Source organism: Hetaerina americana, unplaced genomic scaffold (assembly GCF_022747635.1).
Source record: "Hetaerina americana unplaced genomic scaffold, ioHetAmer1.1.p SCAF_15, whole genome shotgun sequence".
Lineage (NCBI taxonomy): Eukaryota > Metazoa > Arthropoda > Insecta > Odonata > Calopterygidae > Hetaerina > Hetaerina americana.
The window spans coordinates 15,297,911-15,318,372 of record NW_027286625.1 but is presented as its reverse complement, the minus strand read 5'-3'; the positions used below and the strand labels follow the sequence as shown (position 1 = coordinate 15,318,372).

The window sequence follows — 20,462 nt, the reverse complement described above, 5'->3', positions numbered from 1 at the left end:
AGGAAACCGCTCATACGACATACGCTAGCGATACCAATATATTACTTTCTTTTGCACTCCAGCCAGTATCAGGTCTGATAGACCAATGTAAAATTTGGAATACTAAGTCTTCAGTATTATGGTCATGAATTCGAAAGATAACTATCCAGATAAAGTGTTAGGCAGGATGCATATGACGGGCCTTGAAAACTGTAACAGAGCATGACGGATGAGCATCCCATTGTAAGATGAGATACGGAAAGAGACCAAAATTATATGTTTAGTGCTTCTCGTGCTAAATGCGATGCAATACGATCAAGCTAACCTTGCACTGCATGTCTGATAAGCTAATAATCACACTATAAACTATGTCTTTCAAGGCATGAAGCACAATGATTATGCTTCATGATGTTGTATGATATATTTATATACACACATGCAAACACGAAAACCCGCGATGTGGCAAACATATACTTATTCACACAGAAATTGATACAAGAAAAAGGGATAGGAACACATAAAAAGACGAACTCTGGAGAGATGGGGAGGGTGAATCGAGCAGATCACAAGCGTAAAAATATATCCTTGACCGGGACTTGAACACCGGATCTTTCTACTTGCCGGATCGATGCTCTAATCACTTGAGCTACGGAGGACACGTAATGTACATTTAAATCTGCGGGTCTTTATGCAACCAAGTGTCCCGATTCTTTGACAAGAGATGGTGTTATGGAGCTGTTTCACCCACCAAAAGAGAAATAGACGACACACAAGAGGAAAGGTCGGTGGGAAAGCTATCATACAACGGAATAGGAATAGTGCGTTTCGTGGCACGCATAGCCAGAAGAAAGAGACTTTTACACTTGCCAGAAGAAAGAGATTTATACACTTGTGATTTGCTCGATTCCGCCTTCCCCACCTCTCTCCTATGTTCGTATTATATATGTGTTCCTATCTCTTTTCCTTATATCTATTTCCATGTGAGTGAATATTTGTTCGTCATATGGCGGGTTTTCGTGTTTGAATGTATATATATATATATATATATATATATATATATATATATATATATATATATATATATATATATATATACGAGCTATACGATATATATATATATATATATAAGTATGTATATATATATATATATGTATACGAGCCAACGCCTACCAAACCAACCTCCGAGTTGATTACTGTGTTTATATATATCCATTCACAAGGATACAGGCATAGGGAAATGAATAGGAGCACATATAAAAGACAAACACAGGAGAGGTGGGTAAGGCGGAATCAAGCAGATCACAAGTGCAAAAATATTTCCTTGACCGAGGCTTGAACCACGGACTTGCCGCGCCCTTGCCCTAACCACTTAAAAGTCGTATATGGAGTTCGTTCTAATGCCGTAGAAGTCTTACATCAGGTGATACCCAAGGAATTGTCATGACACCACTTTTATTCCTACTTAACGTTAATGGCACTGACTAGTGAGATGCGTTTATTTGCCGACGATGCAATTGTTTACAGAGATATCCGTAATCTTGAGGACACAGCAGCTTTATCTCATTATCTAAATGCTATACAATGCTGGTAAGACACTTAGCAATTAGAATTAACCTTAAAAAGTGTGTAGTGGTGAATTTTTGGAAAAAAACAATGCCCTCTCCAACACCTACTGCATCGGGAACATCAAAAGAAACAATTTCAAGTTAATGGCAATACATTGATATAATTCATGGAAATAAGTTCGCCTTGAAATATGCACCTTTTCTCTTCAACTACAGAGGTTATAGAACACCTGGGGATGGAGTCTCGATAGTTCATTGCACGCATATTATTATCTCAAATTTCCCGATTTGTCTTGATCACACACAAATATTTGATGAATGCATGAACTTAAAAAAGTATTATGTAAATAAGAGGAAGCTTTAAAATTTACAACACGAATCTCTTTCATCAGAACCATGTCTTGAGTGAATGTATCTAAAGCACACAAGGCATAATGGGTGTATAAGTATTGAGGTCCAACATCCCTAAAAGTAGCCCCTTAACACCCTTAAATGGCCCCAACGTCTAAGTGAACCACTCGATTCGTCAACCGAATCCCCTCTAAATGAAAATAGAGCCCTAGGAGTTGCAAGTAGGCGGAGGCACGTTCAAATCAACTTTTCCTCCTCCGCCATTGGGACCCAAAACCAGAAACTTGCCATCGAGGACTTCCCGAGTGGTACGTGCTTTTCAGGTGGGATGCTATGCCGCGTTGAGGGGGTGAACTTTTTTACTGGCGAAAAATAAATCGATAAATAAATAAAAGAGGACCGGAGGCACCCATGACATAGGGGAGGGGGCTAGAGGGTACCGACGTGGGCCGGCTTGGAGGAAGTAGCCACGCGAACCGCGCGCAGGATTAGGTATAAGTGCGGTGAGTCCGTGTCTGTTTGCGTGTGTGAATGTGTGTTTGTGTAGTATGAAGGGGAGGTAGTAAGCGTGGGGGCAGAGGAAGGGGCAAGGGACGAATCGCGAAATGGGAGGGGTGATTGGGAGGAGCGAAGGGCGGATGGGTGGGGGGTAGAGCCCTGGAGGAGTGGGACTGGAGGAGCGCAAGGCCGCTGCAACCGGTGGCTTTGGGTACGAGACGGGGCGTCGCGAAGACTGGCGGGGAGGAAGGGGGACGGGAGGCATGGCGAGGGGAAACGGAGGGGGCCGGCGCGGGGGAGGGGAGGTAGGAGCTCCCGATGTGGAGAAAGAAAACCATTTGTGCCCCGACGCTCAGTTCCCTTCAGTTCCTTAGGAGCGAAGCATCGCGGCGAGGGAAGGCGAAACATCTGATGGTGGTTTTTTTTCCCCCCACGCAGAGCGCGGACCTGGGTTTCCTTTCGGAAACGGGTGCGCAAACCTCCCCCTGGCCCGTTTCCTCGTCCGCGCGGAAGGGGCGTCCTTCCCCCAGGAGACGGTGGGTTGCTGCCGGAGCGCGTGGATTCGGCATCCACTGGTTTCCAGGGGGTCGACGCCGGAGGATTTGTACATTTCGGCAGAAATCGAGTGAGTACCCGAAAAAGGATTAACATCCAAAGGATACCTTATGCATTCATACAAAGTTCCCTCCCGTAATTTCCTCTGATGACATCTCGTTCCAACATGATCGTGCAGTGACAATCATCGGGTGCGTGACTATAGAGAAACGTTTTATTTCGCGTTCCAAAGCGAGGGAAGTGATGGCAAAATATTTTAGAGAAGTGAAGTGCATCGTCGATTATATATTTTCATTAGATCTTCGGAGAACACTTCGTTTAGGGCGTTAAGGAAATTGATATTTGCCGACGGTCGTATTACAGAAGTGTATCATGAACTTCAATACCATTCATCTATGGATGGATAGGTTGCTTGAGATTTTACCGTACACGTCCAACATTGGTCGGAATTTTAGGATTGCAAAAGTTTGTTATCTGTATTTAAGACGGTAGATAATCTATTTTTACTACCCCAAATTGTATCACGGGAAAGAACAGAGGTTCAATTTCTTCCAAAGTTTTGCTGCAAGATGTGTGGCGTTAATTTCACGTCCGACTTATGATTCACGAATTTAATAATGAATTTTTGTGAGATTTGAAATAATTAAGATTCAAGAGATTCCAAAAATAATTTATATTATTTAACTCATGGGATAATTTCATCTCTAGAAGATGGCACTTAATTTGGAAATTATCATGCTCTACGGAGACTTCAACACATGTCTCACAAGTTGGTTAAAAATCGCAACGGTGGATATACTCTTGATGCCTATTTAGAGGCTTTTATTAAATTTCTTCCTGTTGGAAATTTAATTATACGTAGCTTCCGTATTTTATTTTAGGATGACATTTGATCTTAGTTAACGGACATTAAAGTTTAACAAACTTTGTAATTCGAAATGTATATAATTTCTTTACCTCACACAAGTAATACAGATAATTACATATAAAATCACGTCTTAAACAAAACAAGAACTTTTTAACCTATTGTAATCATTTGTAATCTATCGTTTAAGTAAGGTTTAGAATGGGCTTTGGCTATACAAAGACACATTAAATGAACTCTTCAAACGAAATATAATTTGACATCCGACACAATTAACCGTACTTCCTCCCTTCCTTCATTCCATCCAACATGCCTATCCTATTTCTCTCGCTTCTTCGGTTGCCTAACACTCTCCCCTCTATCACATTCTTCAACATCCCATTGCCAATGGAAATGCTCTGTATCACCTTTCCAGCCTCATTTGGGTTTATCCCACTGATCCCCTCTCCTCCCCAGTCACTTCTAGTACCTTTTACTTTGTTATCCCTTCGATCGATTTTACTTCCTCCATCTTTGTCCATACTCAAATCACAAAAGCATTTCCCATCATCCGTATTCCCATCAATAACTCCAGCGACCATGTTACCTCACTGTACAAAACCACACTCCAAATCAAAGTCTCAATAAGTCTTTTCTAAACATCTCAAACCTCCCTCTCTTTAATATCCACCTCCTTGAGAAAGTTTCTATGCCTAACGCAATTCTCATTCTAATGTCACTCATACTTTGATCATTTTGGGCAAGAGAACTAACGAGAGACGTAAACAGTTTTTACCTGCTCTAATTTATGACCTCGTCTCATAATATTTAACATAGTTTTCCTCTTTCTCTAAAACAGCCTAAGTTTTGTTTTATTAACATTGATCATCATCCTATACCTATCAAATTCATGTCCTAATGCTGAAATTTCAACAATGCTGAAAACTACTTGGCTGACTGATTTTATCTGAATGACTGGATTTAAAATTTACAAAAGTAAACACCATTTAATGCGATAGTTCCCGGCTTAACCATGTGGGAAGTTAATGCTCATAAAATTCGGAGCGCACTGCACTCGTCCACAGATTTTTTCAGGAGTAACTAGATTTAACGCCCCAGCGCTATCATAAGAAACCTGATGATGACGCGAAGCGTTGAAACTAGGTCTACATGAATAAATTTGTGCAAGAATACAGCGCATTTCTTATTTCACGTAAACAATCTAAATGAAAATATTGGATTCGAAAAATTAAGAGCTGTGAACGCGTAGGTGACATATATAAAAAAATAAATATAAATATATATCTATAAATACAAATATTTACGATAAGCTAATAATCTCGCCTTTATTTTCCCAGCAAAAGTTTAGTTATGTTTGGAACACATGGGAGGGAATGCTTCAAGTGAAACTGAGAAATGCAGCATGCAGTTACAGTAAAACCGGACGGCAACACCAACTACAAAGGTCATGAGGACCTTTGCTGGAGCATTTAATATCCCAATCAAACAAATTATAAAATTGTAAGGAAAACAACTTTGTTCGTCAAAATATTTTATGAGTCCCAATCAAAAAAAATGTTGGGACAAAGGGGTATAGACCCTGAGATTCATTATTTACGGACGCAATTGATAAGTTACTAGGAAGGAAAATTAAAGTCAAAAACACCACATTGCGAAAAAAAAAACAAAATAAAAGTACAAATAAGCCCTCCTTTATGTATTAGTTTGGATATACATATGCATACAATACATGGTATTATTATCGTATATCGTATTATCTGTGCCTTATCTAACAAAACACGGCATGGCATCCGGCACGACGAAAAACCCTCCAATGCGGCGCACTTACTTCCTCTCTTCATTCCTTCCAAAATACCTTTCCTTTCCGTCCACCTAAATTGCTTTCCTATCGTTTTATCTTACCCAACATCCCATCGCCAGTCAAAATGCTCTACATACATCTTTTCTACCTCCCATGGATTTTTCCCAAATAGCCCCTCTCCTCACTCACTTAGTACTTCCTTGTTTAATTATTTTTGTCCGTCTCCCCTTTTCCATTTTCCTTCCCGCCCACATTTCAAAAGCTTCCAATCTACGCATACCATATTTCTAAAACGACCATGTTTACTCACCGAACCAACACATGAGTTTTAACGAATATTTATACAAGATTCTTATTCATCGTCACCATTTCGCCAATTCTCTCCGCCTCATGAAAGATTTCCTTAGCGAAATTCTTCTTCTTATATCCCTTAAACATCGATTAGCTTGGTTCATAGAACTTGCGGGATACATAAACTCCTCCAGCATGTGTAAATTATGAGCTCCTATTTTAATATCTACATAAACATTAAGCTCTACCTTACCTAACCCATTCTCGACAACTAAATGGAATTTGCTTTGTTAGCATTAATTATTCTCCATAATCCATCACAATAATTACCAAATGAACTCAGTAATGTTAGCAACTCCTTCGCTGATAGGCTAACTCAAGTGTGATCATCCGCAAACCTGACTGATTTTATGAATTCCCCATTGACTTTCATTCCCATCTCCTGTTTTATCAGGGAAATGCTGCAGTTTTTTCTCTCTAAAATTATGCTGCCTCCTTTTTCCTTATCTCTCTTTATAAATGAATAAATAAATATTCATTGATATGATATATATTTATATACATATATATATATATATATATATATATATATATATATATATATATAGGGGTCATGGTAGTCCAGGGGGTAGAGCGCTGGACTTCTTACCGGAGGGTCCCGGGTTCGATGCCCGGGCAAGGCACTACGGGCACCTGCAGCTCCACCCAAGCTATGTGATTTTTCGGTTACCAAATCTTCCTGAGCCGGATAACCGGCCCAGGAAGATATGCTATACATGATATCAATACCCTTTCGCAATATTTTCTTGATTAACGGGAATAAAAAGAAGTCATTTGGTGCTAAATCAGGGCTGTACAGAGGATGACCCATTAATTCGAGGTTTTGGCCAGTCAAATAGGGAGTCGTTTCAGCCGATCTGCGAGGGCTTGCATTGTCATGATGAAGAATGATCCTTCGTTGCCGCTTGTTTTTCCCTATTTCACCAATCACTTCTGGCAAGCAAATGATCTTGTACCATTCAAAATTCACGGTTCTACGTTGCTCTAACGGTACGGTTGCTACATGTCCACTTATTCCGAAGAAACGGAGGGTCATTTACTTCGATGTGCTCCGTGCACGAATCACTATTGTCAGATTTGGCTCACCTTGGAAGACCTATACAGTGGATAGCTGTTTTGTTTCGGGCTGATACGCAGAGATCCAAGATTCGTCAACAGTGTAGATGTTATACACAGCTTTTAATTCACCACAATTGTATTTCTTGAGTATTTCTTTGCACCAATAAACACGAGCATCTTTTTGAGATTTTTTTCAATTATGCGGGATCCATCACAAACAAATTTTTTTACAGCTCTATGTTCATGCAATATCTTATTGATGCTCGTCATACTAATCCCGAAGGATGCCTTAATCTAACGATAAGTCACATGGCGATCTTCCTTTACTATTTCTTGCAAAGCATTAATGTTTTCTAGCACACCAACTGATTTTGGACGACCTTCACGACTTCCGTCGCTGAGCGAACGGGGGCCATGATGAAATTCGTTATACCACCATTTCACAGTGGCAAAGAATGGGGCTTTATCGCCAAAAGTGGAAGTAATTTGATCGATGTATTCCTGTCTTGATAATCCACGTTGAAAGACGTAAAAAATCATCGCACAAAAGTGTTCACGAGTTAACTCCATTTTTTCGCTGAGACAAAATTTTTGTATCAGTGTAAACAACACAAGTGATCATCAAACGACAAAATATTCTGAAGCGGGTTAGCGTTAAAGGGTCAAACTTAGATATGGAAAAGTCAGATGGCGCTAAAATAACTAAGTGTTGTCAAGGCTAAAAATATAAATAGCAACCCTCGTATTCATTAGATCCACCCAATTCATTGTTCTATATGTCTCAACCACTGCTTTACCCTTTTTTTGGAATGGGAACTAGCGCAAATCAGACGACATTTTCCGAACGAGTTCCTTTTGGTAGGCATTAGCTCTTAACCTCACGCTTTCCTGAACCTTGAATTAGTTTCACGGTAAGTTAATATACTACCAAGTCCTTATTTGAATTTTTCCCTTAGTGCCCTTTCTGCCTCGCCATCAAGTATGTCAGAACTTCCCTATGTATCTATCCTTATATACATAATATTCTTCTTCTAAATTTAAGCTTGCTGGCCTATTGTCTGTGATACTAGTATATGGAACCTCCCTGTATTTCTTCCATTTCTGGGGAATCTTTCCAGTGTTCTTTAAATATATCTTTTGCGCGAGTTTTCCCTTCTTAGTTCCTAACACTAATTTCACGTTCCTGCAGTGATCACAAATTACAGCCTTTATTTGTAACTTTCTATAGCCTCGCACTCAGACTTCCGCCACGCTTCTTTCGCCCTATTCGTTTCCCGTCTCAACTTATTATTTATCTCATTGTACTTTCTTCTAACTAATTTTGAATTTACACCCATCGATTGTCGTTCTCCAATTTACTGTTCCTATAATTCCGTTTGCAGCTTTCGATATCTTTTAGATGGTCCTATTTTGCATATATTTTATTGTTATCCTTGTCCAATATAGTATTCTTCCCTACTGCTCGCCCGTACTCCGTTCCTATTGGCTCTCATTTACGTTCCAGTTTCACGATTGTCTTCCTGTTTAATCCTTGTGAATCTGAAGTTACTATTTAATAGTGCTGAATCTGAAGTCGCATTCACTCCCGGAAAACTGTGAATTAATCTTTGTCTTTTTAGTCTGTGCCAAGTAATAATAATGTTGTCTGACTGATATCTCTCTGAAACCCCGGTCATCTCCATTGTAAATCTACGTCTACAGTGGTATTTCAACAAATTTTTCGTAACGATTACACCCTGTCTTCGGAATAAATCAATTGTATTCTCCCCGCGGTCATGAACTCCGAAATGTGTTCAGTCCACCACACTTCCGCCTTCGATATAGGAACTGTCTAAAACTATCATCGATATTTCTCAACCATAATCATGGCTCAATATATTTTTCTTGACGAAAATCAAATTAATCCCTAATAGTTAGCCAGTAGTTATATTGTTTTATACCTTCTAACAACGAATTGGAATGAAAATATTTTTTTTCCAATTTTTTACAAATGATTTTTAAAACTTCTTTACTTATCGATGGCATCAATTAAACACGTAGCTGTCAGACCAAATCGAAACCGCACTAATTGGTTGTTGCTTTAATGAAATTTTGACGATTTACTGTGTCACTTAACGTCATCAAAAGTCGGAAATAGTTCTGGAGTATGCTAATAATCAGCAACAGGACTTCATTCTCATCCCAACATTTTTTTCCTAATTTCAAAAAACAAACTAATCAATTTACAGAAAAGTAGTCGGAGAAGAAGTTATCCTGTATTTTTTATTTTAAGTGCCTCACCAACTTTCCAACGCTGCTGGAATTCAATTCGGTTTACTCATATAAATATCGGGATCAAAATAAAATAAAATACAAAATAATTTGAAATTTAACCTTTTGTTCTATTCCATCATGGAAAAACTATCTAAGATTGATGAAATATTTTTTTGACGACACGAGACGATATAAATCGAACTAAGCCCACTTCATATGTTCATATTGAGGAGGTTCAAAAGATTGGTTGCTAGATTCACATTTCATTTATTTAAAAATATCTCCCTGCACAAAGAAAAGCACCAGCACCCCTATGGAGAAAGATATTTTGTGAATATTGATAAAAACATGAATACAGTAATAACCCGAAGGTCGGTTTGGTAGGTGGTGGTAGAGTTTACCCAGTACTAAGCCCTGCGTCGTGTGAAATTCACAAACCAGGGTCAGTGCCTTTCCTTGCACCAGCTATGGATTCCCGCGAAGATCTAAAAAACACACAGTTTGGGTGGAGCTCAGGGTACCAAAAGAATCACACCTAGGCCCTTTGGTCAGTACCCCAACACTTTATACCTAGAATTTTATTCTCTATTGTCAACAACCAACATCATAATCTATTATCAACAACCTTAGATTAAAATTAATTATTATGGTTTACAACTCATATAAAATATCCACTTAGATCAATTTTCAAACCATCCCTAATGATTTTACTCTCTTTCCCCAGTGCTCATTACTGAAATTAAATTATAATGTTGAAGCAATTCGTTGTCTCAGGCGTGACTTCATGGAATCGACTTAACATAATGAAAGGAGAAACTTTGTGGAATCTCTATATCTATATCTATGTGGAATTACAAAGTTTCTCCTTTCATAATGTTGAAGCATTTAATACGTGATATTTAAAACCGTTATTGATCTATGCGACTGTGATCTAAGTTTTCACGGTCGATGCAATATCAAGAGAAGTTAGAATGTGACAGAAAGCTGATGCAAATGCAATTCTCTATTTAAATATTATGGATGATAATGAAGGTAAGAGTTCAATATACTTTTCCAAGAACTCTTAATACGCAATGGCAAAGCGTTTTTTGAGTATAAATAGGTCAAAGCACAGATTGTCAGGTAATAATTGGATTTTGGGGTTAATTATGGTTTTGAATGTTATGCCTTTAATCATTTATCTGGTAAGCACTACAATTTTTCTTGCAAGGCAAAAAATCGAAAATATTTCTGCAAATGAAATAATTACACAATGAATTCCGCTATTTTAGCTCAATTCAATTAGCAATTATATGTTCAATTATTTGGGGAAGATATCACATTTTTTACGATTTAATTAAATATGTCCTTCCTTATTATTATTCATTGAAAAGCCAAGATCATCTTAGCCTCCTCTTGAATATCGCAAACCTTTCCATTCCCTTCTTGATGGCGCTGCTAGCATTGAATTTTGCGTAATTAACCGATGGATGATTGTTTACCATCATACATTTTAATGTAATAGGCTGGTTGATGCCAAGCTATTTTTCATTTTACTAACGGCAATCTTAATTATGTAGCCTTAAAACTTTTAGGTCAATGATAAAGTAAAGGCGAGACTCAAAAGAGGTTTCTTCCATTATCGATGGCAACGACTAGTTGAATTTTCGACTTCGAACTAGATAAACTGTTTGACATATTTACCAAAGCTATTTCATATTTTATTTCGCCTACACCGATAAAATTCAATAAGGTTGTGTAAAAGCTTTTAGAAAAAGAATAGAATGCAATAAGTGAGTCTTGGACATTAATTACAGTTAAAACTATTACAGAACAAAGGAACCGTTTTCATGACGTTGATATTGGATTTCAAGCCTTCGTAGTTTTAGTTTAGCCAATTGTTGTTGTGCATCCAATCAAAGTAAACGTGTACATAGTACAAAGTAAGTAAAGTAAGTAGTACAAAGGGCACATAGTAATGTATGTCATATTTAAGCCAGTGGTACATTCTTTTTTCTCGTTTCATTGTACTCAAGACACTTATATCAGGCGTTGATTTGCCAACGTTTTCATCTTTCTTTTCTCGTAGGTACTCATTAGTATTTGAACAGAAATAGCGAACAAATTGTGTTCTGAACACAACAATAAATAATTGAAAACAAGCACAAGCTAAATTATAGATGTCATTTTATTTAGAAACGTTTTGACCGGGAGCGGCAAACATTTGATCCTTAGTCCCCCGTGATATCTCCTGACACCTGCGTGGGATTTCCACGAGTGAATCAGATGCGTCAAAGGATGAACAATGAAGAAATGAGTGTCTCGTGCATTTCCTGCCCTTGGGATATACCAAGGCTATACGACACTGAACGCCGAAGGGCCTTTGTGGTTTTTAACCACCGTGGTGATGCAAAAGAGTTCAGTCGAGTGATGTACTAGTCGAGTTTCTCTAAAACTGCGTCGTGTCAACATGCAAGGTTAATTATTAGATCAAAAAATAAATAATAATGGCCTGAAGGGGAAAGTTTCCTTCCCGCTTGGGCATACTAGTGATTCCTGGAGTCTTATCCTGCAAGTCCTCATTTAATAAATCTGAATGGTCAAAGTGCAATCATCGCTAAATGACATTGCAATTCACTGGTTGATTCATATGCCACTAAATAAAATTCATATGCCTCGTTGATTTCAGAAAATCCAAGCCCATCTTTACCACGTTGCTTCGTGGAAATAATTTGCATCTCACATTAAGTTAGTTGCCACTTTCCACACATTCATCGGACTCCTACTAATGGATTTCTCAAGGATTCCAAGATAAAGAATCATGACTACATGTTAGAACCTTTATGACTGAAGTTTTATACGTACTCCGACTCACCCATTTAGAGACATTGTCGGTTAAGTGGCAACAATTTCGTATATCCTTGAATTTATACTCCTTTACTTATATTTAAAAATACTCATATAGAGCATTGCTTGTGTTTGGGCCTAAGGAAATGCACTATTTTTTAGAACAACCTTTAGTGATTTCTTTAAAATACACCGGTGATTTTCAAAGGAAAAAGTGTCACTCAATGTACTTAAGGGAGTCAAAGATTTGGTGGGAGAAAATAACAGCCGTAATATCCCCACCAGTTGAATCTTCATCGGTATCCTCAATCATAACAGCCCTATTGTCTTGTGCTAATGTATTCAGGGTTAAATATTTTACGCTGACGAAAATCATAAAATGAAACGTTAATTTTTAGCATTTTCAAACGAAGTACCCTCGACTATTATACAGTTATCATTCGCTTTCCTGTTCATAAATGTCTAAATATACGAATATTTTATCAAAATTAATCGTTACTCTTAATTTAAGCATACGTTAATTAATATATTAAGCGATTGGTAACCTTTTTTCATGTCAGTTCAATTTAAGGAATTACATCAAATATCTGCCCAATGATAACTTATTGCTGTAGATCAAGTTTACTACGTGTAATACGCCGAAAACCTTTACTTATTCTAATAGATCATACATATACTTGTGCTCGGTAAAGTTACCGCGTTTGCAATGAAAAACAGTATGCCCTGTGCATCTAGCAAGAAAGCAGCACCGAGAGTATTTAACAGAGGGTGTGGGAAGCCAACATTTATTATATAATTGCATATAAAAGAAAATGGTTCTTAAAAAGATTGCATGGAGGCAGCATGGTTTTTCAATTACGATTCTATAGAGGCTTATAACCTTGGTTTTTTATACGATGGCAAATTGCAAGATTGAAGAACGAGTATTTAAATGTATCAGCATTGGAGTCCAATTCTCTCATATATCGATATGCACCCTCCCCATGGACAACAACCTTGACGTGGTGGAAGGTCTTGTGCGTTCGTATGACACCCAGGCCTACGCCGGCTGAAGCAATAAAAATTGCTTCTGGTAGGGTCATCCATAGATCAACTAGTAAGAGCAACTTTGATCAAGGGGGAGAGGACCTTTCAGTCATAATTACTAAAAGGATATTTTATGAAAATTTTAGCCACAAATGTAGTTGACATCAGAATAAGACCGATGTTGTCGAAGTTTTTCGAAGCAAAAGAGACTAGTATTAAAAAATGCTCCGGCTACACAGATATATTAAAATATTCTGGTTAATACAAAATAGCTCCGCGTGCTTACTAACTGACATATATCAGCATAATTTAGCAACAAACTGACTAAGCATTTTGTCTTTCTGACTCGTGGAAGGACCTTATTCTGTGGCCATTATTAGATTTCAATGGGGAGAAGATTCGTTCAACGGACAACAAATTGGGTGCTAATAAAATTAAATTTTGAAAATTTAACGTCTTAGGTTATAATTTGTTCACAACAAAAGGAATAATGGGGCATAATAGGGCCTCATGTTTGCCGCCGTGAAATTATTCAAATCGAATAAATTCAGATTCAGTTAAAAAGAAAAATTTATCCGTGTATAACCGTACACTACATGCATATGAATTATGTGGAAACTTATATTCTCCGACTGAAAATCACAACATTATAAATGACCCCTCCCTAGGAGCTATTGGCATATTAAATACAAACTATTTAAATAGTAGTAGTAGTATTTAGGGGAGGCGACCGACAGCTGAGGTCATTTGCGCCATAGGGGATGGACAGGAAAGGTTGAAGGGTGGAGAGAAACCCGGCGTCGGCATTAGCCTACTCTTTACGAAAGGCGCCAAGGGGTCCGCTGTTTAACGTCCCATCCGACGGACGGCGTTCTCACTCAAAGTGCTCTCCACAAAGCACCTCAAGTAGGGATCGAGATACCTCTGAAAAATATTCAACACCGCCGGGATTTGAACCCGCGCCCTCAGGGTGGGAAGCCAGTACGTTAGCCCCCGCACCATCTCGATCCCCACAAACTATTGAATTATTACGAAAAAGGGTATCCGATTAGCACTATAATTACACTTCAACTAAGGGAAAAAATTTATTGAAATATTAATGGAATATCTTACGATACGAGTAACTTAAATGCAAAAGACATCCTTATCTCTAGAACGGTAACGCTATTTTTTACACCCTATTCTGGTAACGTGGGGTAAAAAAACACGCGGGTTCGATCTCCGAGCGAGCCTCTCACCCTAAGCTCCACCCAAGCTGTGTGATATTTTGGGTACCAGATCTTCCTGGGAGACCATAATCGCCGCAGGGAAAGGCACTGGTCTCCATCCCCTAATGTGTGAATTTCACACGCCGTCGGGCTTAGTACTGGTTGAACTCTGCCGTCACCTAACAAACCGACCTCCAGGTTAATTACTGTGTTTATGGTTGATATTATTTAATATATATAAATTTATTTTTGTCGGAAGTGATTTTACCGTAAAAAAGTATGTACATTTACACATTTCTGCAAGAATTAAAATTGTAACTATTGAAACCCGGAATAACGCCGCTTCGAAAAAATACAAATTCACTATTAAATTTGAAACTAGGCAGTGGGCCAAAAGGTTTTATCAGTTAAACTAAAATATTGCTAACTGCGGCAAATTTTTACTAATTTCCTTCCTCTTTCTTTGTACTCTCCTCGAAGAATTAAACGCTTGGTTTCTCACAGGTGATGAGGTCGCGTTTTACTGATTCTGAATTGAACGATAACAGTCCATCTGTAATCTGATCACGGGGTTACTGGACGTGGTGAAACGGAATCCCATGGAACGGTTTTCGAGCCTCTCCCGCGATTCCATTAGTATAAGTCTGTTAGCACCGTTGTTGCGTATCCTCTCAGGTTTGAATCTTAATCACCGAGACTTAGGATCAAGTGGCGTGAAGGTGAGACCAATTTGTATTGCGATATGGGATATTTTCATCCAGAACCCACGGTGTTATTATTATTTTCTTGTTTCTGCGGACCAAACCGAATCAAAGTAAAAGTTACACTAGATTTCTTTTATAAATTCCCTCTTCCACCCTCAATTTAATTATTCAAAAGATCAATAAAATATAGATGTTTAGAACATTTTAAATTAACTTTGGCTTGGAATTAGAAAGAATGTTTCGTGTTAACCCTTTTCATGGTTTTCCTCCTTCTGAAAATTTAATTAATTACGGAATATTTGTGAATATTTTTTTATTTTCTCCGTGTTGCATATAATATATCGATCGTATTTAAGGTTTAAGAGAAAAAAAATGTGCAAAATTAAAATGTTGTTACATTAAAATATTAATTTGAATGCTTCATCAAAAATATCTCTTCCAATGAGAATTGAGCTGAGACTTTAATTACTCATCCACATTTTCCATTTTGAAAGCAAGGAGTACCTATCTCCCGTTCTATCAATGACTCACCGCTAGTAGCTGATTCCCTTTAATGCTTCCAGTTTTAACTTACTAGTTCTCCTGCGTCTTCACTAGGCCGCTTTTAACTGGTCATTAACTGCTTACTCATCCACATGGAAGTCGATGCTCCACCTGCGTATTTTGTTAAGACTAGCAAGCTCCTCTATTCGCATTCATCTCTATTCCAAGCTGGACTGTTACGCGTTCTCGAACACGGTTGCGTAACACCCTCCAACCATCGGGAAAGTCATGGGGTGCCCCATGATGAGATTATTGCATTCATAAATGCTTAACCGTCCGAAATAAATCTACCAACCAGAGCAACAGAAATACCCATGCCTATCTTACCTTTAAATTATTATAGATAAACATTTAGCTGTACTGTACTACAGAGCGTGCGTTTAAATTTTTTCTCCGCTTTAATTCATTGAACAGCAATTTTGTCCGACTTAATAATCAATAATTAGCATTACTATCTGATAGTTTGGTGTCTAAGTTAGGATTTGGTCGGACACAGAGTGAACACTGCTTGAGTGGTTACGTCCTGGAAAATCATGTGGCGTATTTCATTAGCATTATTATATCGGATTGGCTTAAGATGGACCCTGAAAAGTATTGATCAATATCGTATAAATAAGTTGAATCAAACCTCTTATTACTGCTGAGCATACAAAGCATTGGAATCACACTAAAGTATTCTTCTCATGCCCGATTCACAAAGCCTCACGCATGTATGTAATATTTGTTCACTATTTCACGAGATGTGACTTAATATGAAGTAAATTAAATAATGATAATTTCATTAGGTAAAATTAATCAATATTTAATAAACAATATTTAATTATTTTTCTGCACATTGAAATTTTTTCAAGTAGTATATACATTATCATACAGTAAAAATACGAGCCCTATTATTTTATTCTGTGTTGAAAGTCACATTAAATGATTTAAATTAAACACACAGGAGCCACATCAAATCTTGTGTTCGGAATCATTTATGATTGCTCAGTCAACTAAAATTCCTCATCTACGAGGTGCGTTCAAGGTCTAACATCACCTATTTTTTCCGGCAAACTACTTGCAATAGAGAGACCCTATGGACACACATTTTTCACGTCAGCGGCATAACTAAATGGCCGTCGACTGCACTTCTAATAGAGTCCCTTTTGCCCACTTGAAAATTTCCTAATGGAAAATAGCCGAGGATTCTTGGGCTCGTTGTCGCACGATGTTCGGCCTTCTTTGAAGCGTCGTACACACGAAAGAAAATATTTAATATCCAAACATCATCACCTTACGCCTCAATAAATCTTAAATTAATTTCAATGGCTATTAAACAGTTTAAGTAGAGAAAACGCATTCAACGCTATTGTACACTGGACAACGTGACTTATCAAAGGAGCTTTTCACTCTAGCAGCTCACGAGCGAATACTGTGCACGATGAAGTGTTACCATTACGTCTTGTATTTTATAGCGAGAGCTCAAGTTTACTAACGTCACCATATCCCTCTCTCTACTCCCATTTTAGAGAAAGAAATGATCACCCCTAGAATTTCGTAAACCTCTACTGACGCCAAAAATGATCATCGATCAGGGGGAAAGATGTTCACAAAGGAGGGATGTTCATCGTATTCCTTTTACCACCACCGAATCTGGATTTTCACACACCAAAGCGTTCTGCTCATCCGAAACCACTTGAGGCAACCTCTTCATCATGTTTCCAAATCATTCGTCTTCCTGTTTTTACGGTTGACTCTTTTGTTTCCCGGTCCCTCTTCATCAACCTCGTTTGTTGGCATAAATTCCTGTATGAAGCATAAATTCCTGTATGAAGCATAAATTCCTGTAGAAGTATGAAGCATTTGATTGACGACTACCTTGGAACATCGAGCAAAAGAACTGTAGATGTTTTCGAGGCACTCAAAAAAATGTACGAATAAAAATGTTTAGTAAATGTATTCATACTCATTATTTAGTCATTCTAAGTCCTCAAAAATGTTTATTTTGTTCACATGTATGCATTCGCTGGCGAAATACGATCAATAAAATTTCATCTGAAAACATTACTTCATGTACTTAAGTTAAATTCAAGGATGGAACTCGGGTTGAATTCAAGTAGGAGCAAACCATATATACAATAAAATCTAAATGAGAAACCTCCTCTAGTAGTATAAATGATCATAAATCCAAAAAAGCACCAACAACTACAAAAGTTTTGAAAATCTTTGAAAATTTTTCCGCAGTAGGAGGCTTTTTCATCTTCCCTTAAAATTAGGCAGTTTAGGCTCGGTAATCTTTTTTTTAGTCTCCGGCGTGACTTTATAGAATTTGCATTGCATATTGAAATGATATGAAATTATTGACTTTGTGATTCAACACACTTTACTTAAAAACATGACCCAGGTTTCGACGTTGAACATCATCATCAGGTGGCCCTCATAGAAGCAAACTTGGTAAATATATCTTCTGACAGAGGGAGGAGGGCTTAGTCAGAGAGGGAGGGTGAAGAGGTAAAAGAGCTCAAAATGTAGCTGGGGGGGAAAGAGAATTAGATCTTTCGGTGTCAATCGTTGACTTGGAAGAATAATAGGTCTAGGAGTGGGGAGTTGGAAGGAATACAAAATTTCGTTGGCAAGTTCATCCTTGCAAAGGACGTATTTCAAAATTTCCAACAGCTCCAAAGCGTCGAGCCTTTGACCTTTATTTTCAAAATGAAGAATTTTAGTCACAAGGTCACTTTTGTGGTCACAATTGTGGCCACTTAGTTCATGCCTTAAGAACCTGACCTCTCACACTAAAAACAAAGTTCCCAAAAACGAGATGCGTGGAGTGTATGAATTAAAGTGCTCGGAATGTAACACGAAGTATATTGGGCGGACAGAACGAATACTTAAAGAAAGTATAAAATAACATCAAGCATGTGTACAAAATAAGAACATAATATCCCTATTTGTGAAGCATTTCATCGAAAGTGACCATAAAAGTGACTTTGTGACTAAAATTCTTCATTTTGAAAATAGTTTATGTGTGTTTCCGAGTCATTTAAATAGAAAACCCTGACTCGAATAGTTAAATGTCCACCATATGAGATTATGAGGTATTATATTCATGATATGACCTTTATTCACCCTTCTCAGAGACTTAATAGGCTTCTTCTTGGAAATGGAAAAGCTGGGATTCAATTTCCCAGCGTTCCCATTCTTATCATTTCTATCGTCTCTGAACGACTGCTTTAACTCTCAATTTTCCTGTATGCAAAGTTGGTGAAATAATATGGGACCCTTCAATGGTTAAGGACTCCTTAGGATAAAATAACCTTTTACAATTCAGACCATTACAAACTTAAAATTTCCTGGTACAGAACTCTGTATCATTTTCATGATGAAAATAGTTTCATCCTTGAGAATCGATTCTAAATGTGAACTTGAGCATTTACATTTTAATGGATAGGCGTACGAGTTGCTCCGAATATACGTTTACTTAATAATTTGAAACAGGATATATTGATTCGGCCAAAATTGTATCGACTTTTTTCTTGTTGTGTGCGAGGTTAGCTAAATGATATGGAAACCTGCAATGGATTACGAACTTTTTGCGACAAGGGCGCCTTTCGTTATTCGTGGCATAAAAACTTAAAATTTGTTGAAACAGAAAATGGATACATTTTAATGAGGAAAGTTGTTTCGCCCTCGAGAATTCATTTTAAATGTTAACCTTCGGCAAATAATGATTTTATCAATAGATGTGCCAACAGCTCCGAAAAAATGTTCACTTACAAATTTTAAATAAACCTATAAATTGACTTGACCATGGGAATATCGGCTTTATTCCTTGGTATCAGCTTGCGGATTACCATTTATGATCCTCATCAGCATTCCTTTACAATTTACGTCAGAGAGTAGCATCGCTTACGGTACTAAATGTAGGCCACAGGGTGTCAGCAGGTATAACCATTTTGTTGGTCATTCTGAATTCCCTCGTGTACTCAATACATTTCACAAATATGGATTTTGAACTTTTCTTTCTCCAATTTTGTATTGCATTATTTATGCACTCTTGTGTGAGCATGTATTATTCAGTAATTTCAAGGCAAGAGCCATACTGGAACCCGATTCTCAAATCTACTAGTCAATTTACCAGCCGAATAATAATAATTGTAACTGTAACTTTAAATAGTAATTGTAACTCTATATTGTAATTGTAACTATCAATTGTAATTGTAACTGTAAATTGTAATTGTAACTGAAAATTGTGATTGTAACTGTTAACAAATTGGAATTAACATAGCTGTTTTTCCCTCCGTCGCATGAAGTACTCTAGACCACACATTATCTGAAGAGAAAACGAAATTATAAGTACATATTTGGTATTTTAATTGATATATAATTCATGAGTGAGCTACGAGAACTTGTAAATGTACTTGTAGAATAGAGAAATATGGCTCTGAATACCAAAGAATCCTCACCAGTCACGACAAGTGATGCAAACAAATATACTGGCGAGTTCATATTCGACGTCAGAAAGCATTTCAACCAAAATTAGGACCCTTACAAGGGACCCAGGAGAGTCAACCGGTGAAAACTGAAAATTAGGAAATACCAGTACCCGAGATCGCCTTCTGGCGAAGAATAGAGAGTATAAGTTGGGCAGAGAGGAAGATGCGCCGAGGTTTTAAATGTGACTGGCGAAGAGAAGAAATTACTGGTGGAAATCCGAAAAAATTGAGAAAGTGGATGGAGAAAATTTTGAAAAGTTGTGGTATTTTCAAGGCCATGATAGAAGGGAGAACTGAGGGCAAGTGGGTAGAAAAAAAGAAGAGATTGGGTCTCTCAGACAGCACGAAGGTAGGCAGAAGTTCTAAAGAAATGACGAAATAAATAATTTAGGGCAAAGAAGGA

General features: G+C 37.7%; 1 protein-coding gene across 1 annotated transcript in view; it reads left to right on the top strand.

Annotated features, from left to right (window-relative positions):
* Positions 1-2,764: 2,764 nt before the first annotated feature.
* The window catches only part of LOC139686820 (uncharacterized), a 103,522-nt gene continuing 85,824 nt past the window's right edge, over positions 2,765-20,462 (top strand). The window contains exon 1 of the mRNA XM_071583890.1: positions 2,765-3,018. The gene's annotated coding sequence lies outside the window, so the exon portion shown is untranslated. The remainder of the gene's footprint in view (positions 3,019-20,462) is intronic.